Source organism: Capsicum annuum, chromosome 7, assembly GCF_002878395.1.
Source record: "Capsicum annuum cultivar UCD-10X-F1 chromosome 7, UCD10Xv1.1, whole genome shotgun sequence".
NCBI lineage: Eukaryota > Viridiplantae > Streptophyta > Magnoliopsida > Solanales > Solanaceae > Capsicum > Capsicum annuum.
In genome coordinates, this window is record NC_061117.1 from 11,453,973 (window position 1) to 11,465,813 (window position 11,841).

The 11,841-nt window shown below is 32.4% G+C and overlaps 1 long non-coding RNA gene across 1 annotated transcript; it reads left to right on the top strand.

The window, feature by feature from the left end:
• The first annotated feature begins 214 nt into the window (after positions 1 to 214).
• LOC124900027 lies at positions 215 to 9,236 on the top strand. The gene is made up of 2 exons (XR_007057600.1): positions 215 to 811; positions 8,957 to 9,236. It is a non-coding gene; the product is annotated as an uncharacterized LOC124900027 (long non-coding RNA).
• The last annotated feature ends 2,605 nt before the right edge of the window (positions 9,237 to 11,841 follow it).

An 11,841-nucleotide genomic window follows, 5' to 3' on the forward strand; every position in this document is an offset into this window, starting at 1 on the left:
AATTCGTTAGATTAATTGAAAAGATAATTTTGTCTCAACTCTGTCCAATTAATTCAATTGTGGCCATTTTATTAACACAAAATGATTATAATTTTTATTAGACTCCTTTCTCTATTAGTCTATTTACCCAGCCCATTTCCTATTCTTTTAAAATTTGGGCCAGCTGATCCGCTCATCCAGCCCATACCCCAACAGCCCAATATAACAACATCAACATAACAGCCCCAATTGTTTTCCCTTTTTTAAACTGGCAAACAGGCCCAATCCGTTCTACCCAACCAGCCCACCAGCAGCTCCCACCAACACACCGACCCAACAGGCCCAATACCCCTGACCCGCTCCAAGCCCCGCTCCCATTCCCTTTTTACCCACATCTCAATCCAAACAGCAACATCAGTTTTCAACAAACAACAATTAACGACAACAGCCAACGACTTCAAAACCAGGACCAACAAATTCAACATTGTCAACTGCAATCTCGACAACAACAACCAGCGAGTCAACAACGGTGACCCCCCAGACGCCCTTTTACTATTTTGCCCCTCCGTTCAGCCATCTATGGCAAAAATTAAATGGGTTACTCTTTCTCAGTCTTTGATTCACCATTTCGGGTAAGCAATTAATGCCCAACGGCTCTCTACTTTGTCTCACTGTGGAATTCAAAGTTTCTCAACAAATCAACTCAAATTCCCAATTCGAATGGTTTCCTCGAGAATTAATGCCCAACGGCTCTCTAACAAGTTGAAAACGAAACTCCGGCGGTGGTAAGTCTTTAATCGACTCGCAGTTCCAGTTCGCTGCCCCGGGAAAGGTAAATTCTCCATCTTGCTTTTCTCCTTAGTTTACTATTTTCGTCGTTTCTATTTTATTATTGCGGTTCAGGAAGGGTGCTTGATGTTTTCTGTTGGTGGTATTGTTGCTGTAGTTAGACATTCTGAAGCTGAATTTTGTTTGGTTGCTATGTTTAGTTCCTTGCTCTGTCGGTGGTCTTGCTGCTATAGTCGATTTTTTTTTATTTTTTTTTAATATTTGTGATTCTAGTGTTAAGCTGTAGTTGAATCTCACAACTAGTGCAAGAGTGACTATGGTTTCATTTGAGATTTATGATTATCATTGTGTCGTGCGAAAGTTTCAAGCTTTGATTATTCGTGAGGATGTGAAGTTGTTTCTCTGCTGTCTTTAGAACAAGGAAAATAAGTCTTTCAAATAAAGTGATTTCTTCTTCATGAAACTACTCTTTCTCGAAAAACAGTGAAGGTATTGATGCTTCTTATTCCTTGTTTCCATTGCTATCCATATTGATTATTATTGTTCATAAGCCTATCAAATAGACTTAGTTTCCCTAAAATTGCCTTGTTATTGGTATTATTATTTAAAATTGTGTAATGTGTTTTCTAGAGTTGGCATGATTAATTCACTTTCCGGTAAGTGATCTTGAGGCTGCCGTTATATGTCCAATAAGTATTTTCAAATTATCACTGCCTCATCTTCTTTGACCACGTATGATAGAATATATCTCTCGGTTGATCGTGGGCTGTGCAAAAATAGAATCGACTAATAAATCGAACCGATAAAAATGTTATTGGATTATTAGGTTTAAGGGTTCTTATTAGTTTTATAAAAAAAATGTATTGGGTAAATGGTTCGGTTTCTGTTTTAGCTTACTGGGTTATCGGTTAAACCGATAACCCAATAAGGATACACTAAATTATTGTTTTGTATCCCTATTTATATTATGTATATAAATCTCTCTCTATATATATATATTATATGCACTACTTATTCACAGTTCAGCGAATCACAAAGTATTAACCTATTCAGGGCAACAAAGGCACAATATAAAACTGGGCTATTATAGTATTGAAAAGCTTGAAGCATTTATAGCTTCCAACAATTAGGATTCAAGTTTTTTCTGAACTAACATTCAGTTCAAGTTTGAAGATTTTTGTAAGCTAAAATGCATTGCGTAGGATTTTGGCGATCACTAAGATTTCATTTTTTTATATTAGTTGTTACTATTTCTATTCTATAAGTATTTTCTTATTGGTTAAATCGAAAATCGAACCGTTAAGGATCAAAAACTGACCGATAAGAAAGTGTCTTATTGGTTGGTTATTGGTTTTACATATTTAAAAATAAAAAACTGATAAATCGAACCAATAACACATAAAACCGAATCAAACCGACCGATGAACACCCCTAGTTGATTGTTATGTATTGATGACTTCATCGGTGTAAATATATGCGTGAAAATGTAAGTGTGGGATAGCATGTTTGATTGGTATACGCCTATGAAATAATATGAATCAATTGTTGTACAGTAGCATTTGTTAACTTATCCACCTGCTTTGTTAGTTTGCTTTGGTTTATACATACTTGAGTATTAATTGTGCATCTCATCTTTAAATTGATAGCTAAACCTTATCTTTTCTTTCTTTTGCATGAACCCATATTGAATGAACCCATATTGAATGAGTCCACTTGGACTCCATCTATCCTCGCATTCGAATTTCGTCATGTCCGAGCCTCAATCAAAGTCTTAAATACCTTTATTTTTGAAGAAACAAGGCTGTATACACGTGTATACAACAGATATACGCATATATTTGGCAAGAATGAAAAGGGAAGCTGATTATATCGTGAAGGGACTAAATATGTGTGTATATGACTGAGATAAAGTCGCATATACACCAAGTATACAAGAAAAACACAGATATTGAAGCTGTAAATATACATCTGGTATACATTTTAGAAAATGGACCCAAGTTCAAAAGAATGAGGTCCAAAAGCTGGACAGCTTGTTAATGGGCCAATAAAGGCCCAAATCTCAAGCTTCTGTTCTCTTTTTCCTTGTATGTTATTGTTGTTAATATGTAGTAACTCTAATTTTATTTACTTAAATTAAGTAATTCCTTAAATTGCCGTCATTCTATTTTATCCTGATTTTGTCACTTAACCTATAATTTTCTCACATAATTTTACATTATCTAAAACGAATTTAACTGATTCCCTCAATTTTCTCTTTAAAACAAGTCATTAAAAGTCAAGTATTTTGTTCCGAAATGACGTTCATTATATTCATATGACTAAACAACCTATTTGAATTAAAATAACATTCTTTAAACTCAAGAAACTAAATTTTCTTGTTAGTTTTAACTTTTCATAAGTAATAAGATATTTTTAATTTAACACTCTCTTAGCATTTCTTCCAAAAGAATCTTTTATAACATAATTGACTTTTCTATAATAATAAGAAAATAATTTCATAACCTTTTTCTCCTACAAAAGAAAAATTCATTTTTCTCTTGAGTTCGGAAATTTACAATTTAGTTGAATAAAAACTAAATTGTTTTCTCCTTCGAATAAATAAATATCATTTTTAAATGTTAAATAAATAATTTTAATATTTTCTATAAAATTAAGTCTTTGCAAAAGAAAATTAACCACTTTAATTAGCCCAGTTAGTTTTTTTTGGTAAATCATTTTAAACGGACGCTCCTAAGTGTCTTAAAAAACTTCTTAGGGCGTTAATGAACCCTTATCCAGAATCTCTAGTTTTAAAGGTTTATTTCTGTTTTTGAACCTTTGAAACTTTTTAAATTTTTTTTTATTTTTTCTATAAAAATCAAGTGGCGACTCTGTGAATTTTCTTAAAATTATTTCAAAAAAAATTCAGAACTTTTGAAATAGTTTTAAAGAAAATCAAAACCATTTTCTCATCAAATGAAACTCGAAAGGTATAAAACATATTGATCATAAAACTTAAGGCTTATGTATCATGGAAAGCATTAGGAGCAACACGCTGAGCATGGGGGAAGTAGAACAAAGCTTGGAAAGCATGGGACAAAGTACGAAAGAATGATGACATAAATTGAACTGGAAATGTAGAAGCTGACATTGTGTCGTGCTATGCCCTTTAGTCACCGCAATAAGGGGATGGCACATTTGTGGTTAATTTTCGGTTAATTTTCATGTGGCACATTCCAGTCGGCAATCCTAATATTGGTGTACCATGGCCCTTAGTCACCGCTATAAGGGCATGGCACAATGAAGGCTTAAAAGCGAAATGGCACTTTCTAGTAGGCCTCTGCGTTATCAATGTGCCACAACCCTTAGTAACCATGATAAGGTTGTGGTCTGTTGATGTGTTAAAAAAGTGCAGTCCAAACCTACTATAAAAGGAACACTTGTAATATTTGAGGACATTTTTGGCTTACGTGAAGGCAAGGAGAAACACTTACGAGGCTTTGTTTAGGGTTATTTTACTATTGAACTTTCTTACTTTAAATTTGGTATGACTATTTCTATTTCGTGGATGATGATTTCAAACATGAGTGGATAAAGTCCCTCGTTCTGGATTTGAGGCCAAACGTATAATTGTATTTCAATATTCTTAGAGTTGGTTAAACATTGGTTATTCATATAGGTTATTCTTAATCTCTTGCTCTTACTATTTTAATAATTGACCACCATTGAAATACATGTTTAATCTTCTTCAGAACCCAAAAGAAGGAAAATTAGGATAGATCGAAAGGGTTTAAGGAGCAAGTTCTTATCTTTTAAATACCAAAGGATTTGAATTAGCGTCTAGGATAGAAATATACCTAGAACGCCTTGTTTGGTTCAATTGCGGGGAGATAACTTAAAGCATCTAAAATGGATTATCGTATCCCCGTTCAACGATGTAGTTGTGATGTCCTTTTTTGTAGAAGATCAGAGGCTTGAAAGACCATAATCATAATATTAATGCTGTGAATCAACAATCCGGTAACCAGCACAACCAACAATAAGGATATCGATTTACATGATTGCAGAAAGTGTCTTAGCCCTAGAATTTCCTCTCATATTTTTACATCTTTGCCTACGTTGCTATTGTCACACTTTATTGTTCTCTTATTGGTTATTTAGTTACTAAACTTTCACAAATATTTTGATACTCTACAACACTTAAATAAAATATTATCGAAATTAAAATTAAGTGAATTGCTAAACAAGCAGTCCCTGGTTCAACAATCGATTCTTTTGAGTAGAATTTCTCCTTCTACATAGAAACTACATTATAAGAATAGGTATCACCTAATAAATAACTTACACCTTGAGTTACCCTCAGTGTTTCTCTACATTCTCACAATTTACTTCAGATTGTAACTTTGGATGATTATACCACCAACTCTATAGTAGTAATTCCATACCTCTTCTGTTACTTTCCATTTTAGGAATAAGTGCTCAATAGTTTCTCTCATAGGGATGTTACAGCATCTACATTCCTATGAGATACTTGAATTCTATGTATGCATTAAAGTTATCGTTGGCACCTTTTATGGCCAAACTCTCCAAGGAAGAAATGAGAATTTAAATGGTAATACGATGCGCCACAACTTCTCCAGATCTTCATCACCCTATTCTCTTTGTTTCAACATCTCCAAGCACTCTTAATTATGAAATTCCCTCTGCTCGATTTAGTCAACCAAGTTCTATTCTCCATGTCTTCAGGCTAACCATCTTTTTTTACATAAGTAACCACATTTTCTGGGACTTCCTCCTGTATTTTAATATAATTCCACCCTCTTTACTAAAAAAAATCCACTATGTCATTCAAATGGTGACGAGTCTGCACTTTTGATGGTTGGTTGTGAAAAGGACAAGGATTAGTCCACTTGTCATACCATATTACAGATGACCGACCTTTTGGCTTCCATCAAAGAATCTGTTCAATAGACTCCCTATTATTTAACATAGCCTTCCATACTTGGGACCCACCATTCCCTTGTACCAAAGTAGGAATTTTCTTTTTGCAATACTTAACCCATAAGAAATTTGTCCACAAATTTCTTTGTGTTTTAAATTTTCACCATAATTTAACATGCATTGCTTGTGATACATTATTTAGGGATCCAAAATCTAGCCTACCCTTATTTTTTGGGTAAACACACTTTATCCCAGGTTGACTAGTGCTTGCTTCTTCCATTCTCTTTTCTGTTCCAGAATAATTTAGCAAAAATCATTTGCAACTCCTTGATAACACTTTTGAAGAAGTATTGTTGATAAGACATAAGTAGGAATGCTCCGCAACACACTTTTTAGAAATACTTCTTTTCTACCATAAGACAACAGCTTACCTTCCCAGGGTTGAAGTTTACCTCTGACTATGTCCAATAAATCAGCATCACATTCACCTTTAGCCATCCCGATATACTTCTCCACTTATTTCCACACACCTAAAGGAGTGTTTTGATGCATATAGAAAAGACTTTTATCCATATTCACCTTTTGTCTAGATTGTTGCTCATACTCCTTCAATACCTTCATAATTCTCTTTAAAGAATATTCATTAGAGGAAGCAAAGATTATAGTGTCATCAACAAATGCTAAATGGTTTAGATTAAGACTCTACTTAAGGATTTCATATCCTACATATGATACATCATCAAAAAGGTAGTTAACGGCCCTTGAAAGAACTTCTACAGATAGGATAACGAGTGTTAGGGATAGAGGATCCCCTTGCTTCACCCTCTAGTAGATTGAAAAAATTCAACAGACCGACCATTTTGTAGCATAGAGTAGTAATTATTAGAAAAACCTCTAGACCACATCTACCACCGTGTTAGAAAAACTTATCTTTGTCAAGGCTTTTGTCAAGAAGAACCATGAAATCCCATCATAGGTTTTTTCCATATCCAGTTCAAAACTACATTTCCAGGTTGTCCTGTCTTTCTTATATTTGTAACCAACTCTTGAGCTAGTAAAACTTTTCCAATAATGCTCCTTCCTCTTATAAAGCAAAATTGATTGGAAGATATGAACCTAGGAAGAATATTTTCTTATCTTTCATGTAAAATTCTTGAGAGAATTTTATCCATAAAATTACCTAAACTAATTTTCCTCAAGTCTGAGAAAGATTGTACATTTTCTTTCTTAAGAATAAGGACCAAATTAGTGAATACTCAATTTTGGGAGAGTGCTACCTGTATAAAATCTCTAACCATTCTGATAATATCAAGCCTTACTATCTCCCAACAACATGATTGATAAAATATCTTAGAGAGTTCATCAAGGCCACATGTACTATCACCATTGAGGTTAAACACAACTTTCTTCACTTCTTCTTCATCCGAAATAGCCTCAAGAGCTGTATTCTCCTCTTCAATTATTAACTCTAGAATGTCATAAAGTAATGAGCAATCAGTTACATCTCTTTCTTGTGTAAACTACCTTTGATAAAAAGAAACTTCTTCATCTGCAATAAGTTTCTCATCCTCCAGCCAATTCCCATCATTATTTAAAATTCTACTCATTTTAACTGTTCTTTCTACCCTTAACAATACTATGAAAGAATTTAGTATTTGCAGCTCTACTTTGAGACTAGTCATAACCCACCTTTGTTGTAAATAACTCTCTTCTAAATGCAAATATTTAGTGTATTCAGCCTTAGATCTTCGCATAACTTCCCTACTCACTTGAGTAGGACTGTCTTTAAATAATTTTTCTTTAATCTTTACTATCTTCTCCCTCATCAATAGTTGTTGAAAGATATCACCAAATATTTCTTTACTCCACAATGCAAGAGCATTCTTCACCTGCTTGATTTTTCTGTTAGACTCTAAAAAAGGATTCCCTGAACATCCAACATCCTAATTCATTATCACCACATCTTTAAATATCTCATGTTCTGTCCAGAATTTTAGTAATCTGAAAGGCTTCATGACTCTTGTTGCCCTGTTCTAGAAAGTAACTAGTAATGCAACATTTTCATAATCATCCATGGACAAATGTTCCACCTCAATATTAGATCATTGATCTTGAAAGAGTGAATTTGATAGAATTCTATCCAGTCTTTTAAAAATATAGTCTATCCCATCTCTATTATTTCACTAAGTGAAAGGACTTCTTCTAAAATAGATTGGCATGAGATCACTAGATTCAATACAAATTTTGAAATAATTCACTTCTGTATTACTCATAGGAAGCTCACTATTTTTTTCTAATCCATTAAGAACAACATTGAAATCACCACCTACTATCCACGGTGTATTCAAATTATTAGACAATGCAAGAATCTCCTCCCATAAAGTCAATCTATGCTCCCTGTCACATTTTTTGTACACACTAGTAACCAGAAAACTAGTGTTTAAGGACACATATTTTTAGTAAAATTGAGAGATGTTGCTCTGTGTTGCTGAATACTGTAGCATCAAACCCGTGGTTGACAAAGAACCAGATTTAATTATTCAAGTTATGATATACCAATGACATCTTCAATCTATTTCTATATCTATGAATAGTTCTTGTATGCTGAAATGGTTCCAAAAGTGTGATAAAAGTAAATTTATGGAAATTGTGTAGCATCTGTACTCCCTGAAAAGCCTTTTGTGACTTAACAGATCTAATGTTCCACATTAAGGCTTTTATCATCTTTTACTGTATTTTGACACCATATTTCTTATTGGTAGAACTTTGCTAGGTTGAGACCAATAACCATGCATGTAATTTTTTACTTTTTTTTTACAGATTTAACTGATTCTATTGCTCGAAGGGATAAGTCCGCTGATCTACAAATATTATCTTCAATTTCTTTTGACTGACCTTCTTCACCTTATCTGATCTCATAATTTGCAACTTTTTCTTAACACAGTGAGGAAGAATGTTATAGAGCACTTCTTTAAATTTGTAACTCCATAGAAGAGATAGATGTGGGAATATCTACAATAGCCAAATCCTCAGTCCCAGATGTATGCATTATAATCTCCTTTGCCCCTGATTGTATCTCCCATTTCTTTGCTATTGAGTTACAAGTCTCTATGTTACATACCGCTCAGCCACCAAACTTTGTGTTTATCGTTGGTTAGAGTATTCAACTCAATGGATTGATCTTGTCTATAGCATTTATCTACAACACCTTGCATTTTTTCTTCTTTGATAACAAGAATTGACTTCTTCTCACTTCCTTCTTTTATAGCAGGATCTGTCGACATCACACTTGTAACACAAGAAGGAGTCTTTTTTCCATGATCAGTTAAAAAAGCCTTGGAGACCCACTCCTTTGTTGAAAGTTACTCTACACTTTTCCCTTCTTTTATGTTGTTCTTCTCCTCATTCACCATCTATGTAATATTATTATTAGTTGTTGCAACTGATTGTTCTTGAATATCATCTGTCAGGGGTTGAAATAAATTCTCATTGCTTTTATCCTTGTTAGGAGTAACTTCTTTCTAACTTAATTAACCTATATTGATGAATATCCTTCACGTGGGATTCCACTGTTGTTGTTGTTGTTGATGCCATTATTACCCTATTATGTATCCTTGACCACGTGAACTACCAATCTTATCTTCCTCTTTGATTTGATTTATCAGTTGATTATCATAGACCTTTTTCATTTTTGGGTGTAACACTCTACACTCTTCTTCTTCACAGTCCTATAACTTATACTTTTGACAATACTTGGGCATAAAGTCGCACTGGATTTTTACCTTTTTCAACTCTTGAGACTTTTGTAGTAGGGTTGATAATCTCCATTTCTACGAATTTACGAAATTGAGCTAGTAAATTATCTTGCACCTTCATCTTAGCACAACTAGGTCTCGTCTTGTTCACTGTAACCATGTCCAAGTGAATTGGTTTACAAACTACTGACGCAAGTGAAAAGAGGGATTCTTTAACAAAGAAAGTTGATCTTAAATCTGGGAATGATAACTAGGCCATTACCTGCATCTCCTCCTCCATTTTGAATTTATCATCATATATTAAAGGCCTCATTTTGTAAGAATAGCCATCCTTAGCAGTCATGTAATACACATTTTTGGACATTGTGTTGACAAAATCCTCAAATAAATCAAATCTTATAATGATATGACACTTTCTTACATATTCAATTGTGCAATCACCTATCGTGTTAAGTTGCTTAGGGATTTGGATTCTCAAGTCTTCCATTTTTGGCCAGCCATACATGAATTAACCAATCACAACATATTGAAGGTTCTCAATTGCATTCATCCTATTTACTTTATCTTCAGTCCACACCACCCTTAGAATCACATCATTGTAGGTAATCTTCTTAATCAAAATGAGTTCAACTAAGGCCTTAGAGGGTGCTTTAGGAGCATTAATTTTTAACAATTTTAGTAGGTCAGCAAATTTACCTTGCTGCAATGATGATGAAGCTTTAGCAGGTGATGAAGAGGCTTTTGTGGGAGAGAAATTGCTATGCAAATATGTAGGTTTCAAGGGTTTAGAAGATGAGAGTAAGAAAAAATTTGTTGTAGTAATCGTAAGAGGTGATTGATCAGCCTCCGAATCCGGCTGGTGGTTAGGTTTCTCTAGTTTCCATAAAATTGCCCTTATTATTTTTATTACAAAGACTACTCGATGTTATATATAATTCTATTTAGAAAACTCGCTGATAACTATTAATTTAACCGCTACTTAAAAACATTCTTCTAAGTTAATTCATTAGTTTAAGAAAAATGACATCCGTTGGCCATTTTAAAAATAAATGGCCAGCATTTGATGAAATTGCCAAATAATGATCAATCTTCCTAAGTATTGCCATGTAATGGCTATTGGGATGCTTCAGCTCTCCTTTTTCCTATTTGCCCATTTCGATCATTTTTAGTATTTTTTTCAATTTGGACCATTCAGACCTTCTTTTTAAATATTTTAATTTTTTATGCTATAAATTTTTTGACTAGTAAAAGTCTGCTTTTTTATTTAAAAATAATAATTAAATATAATTATATAATAAAATGTATAATTATTAAATAGAATATGTATCAATATACGATATATGTATGAAAACTGTACAAAATGTGTTTAAAAATAACAATTAAATTCAATTGTATAAAACTGATATAATTATTATAAAGAGTATGTATCTATATACGATATATGTATAGAAATTGCATAGTTATATCAAATATATATATGTATAAGATATAGATAAAATAAAGTAGAGAATGTGTATAGAAACTGTATAGTTATTGTATAAAATACGTATGTATAGAATGTGTATAGATATTATGTAGTTGTTGTATAAAATATGTATTCGAATAATAATTGCAGACAAAGGTCGTATAGAATGTGTATAAGAATTGTATAATTGTTGTATAGAATGTGTAAAAAAAATCATATAAGTATTGTATAGAATGTGTATCGAAACTGCATAAGTGTATAAAAATTATATGATTGTATAGAAACTGCATCATTATTGTATAGAATATGTATCTAAATAATTATCTATAAATGTATACTGTTTATATATCTATAAATGTGGTATAGGGACTGTGTCAATATAGTATAAAAATTGTATCAATATGGTATAAGGATTGTATCAATATGGTTATAGGGACTATGTCGATATGGTATAAGGATTGTATCAATATGGTATAATATATGACCTTTTTTTTTGTATATGACGTATATAGAAATTGTAAAATTGTTATAATATATGCGTGAGTGTAGGATGTGCATAGAAACTATATCACTATTACACAAATATATTTATATCACAATTGTATTAAATTATATATATTTAAAATATGTATTGTATTATTTCAGTATAATACAATTAAAAAATAATTTTTTTCAAAAAATAAAAGAGCTAAAAAAAAAGTATACAAAGCCGTAAAAAAGACATATAAGAACAACGTTTTTTTTTAAATAACAAAATGAAGCAGCAAAATTAATAAAAATGGAGCATTAAAAATAAAAAAGAACCAGCAATTTAAAAAAAATGAATCAAGAAAACTTCTTTAAAAAATAAAGTCGAGCAAACGGACAAAAGGCCTAATGCTACTTTTTGAAAATGGCAAAACCAATAGCAAAATAATTGACATTAGAATTAAA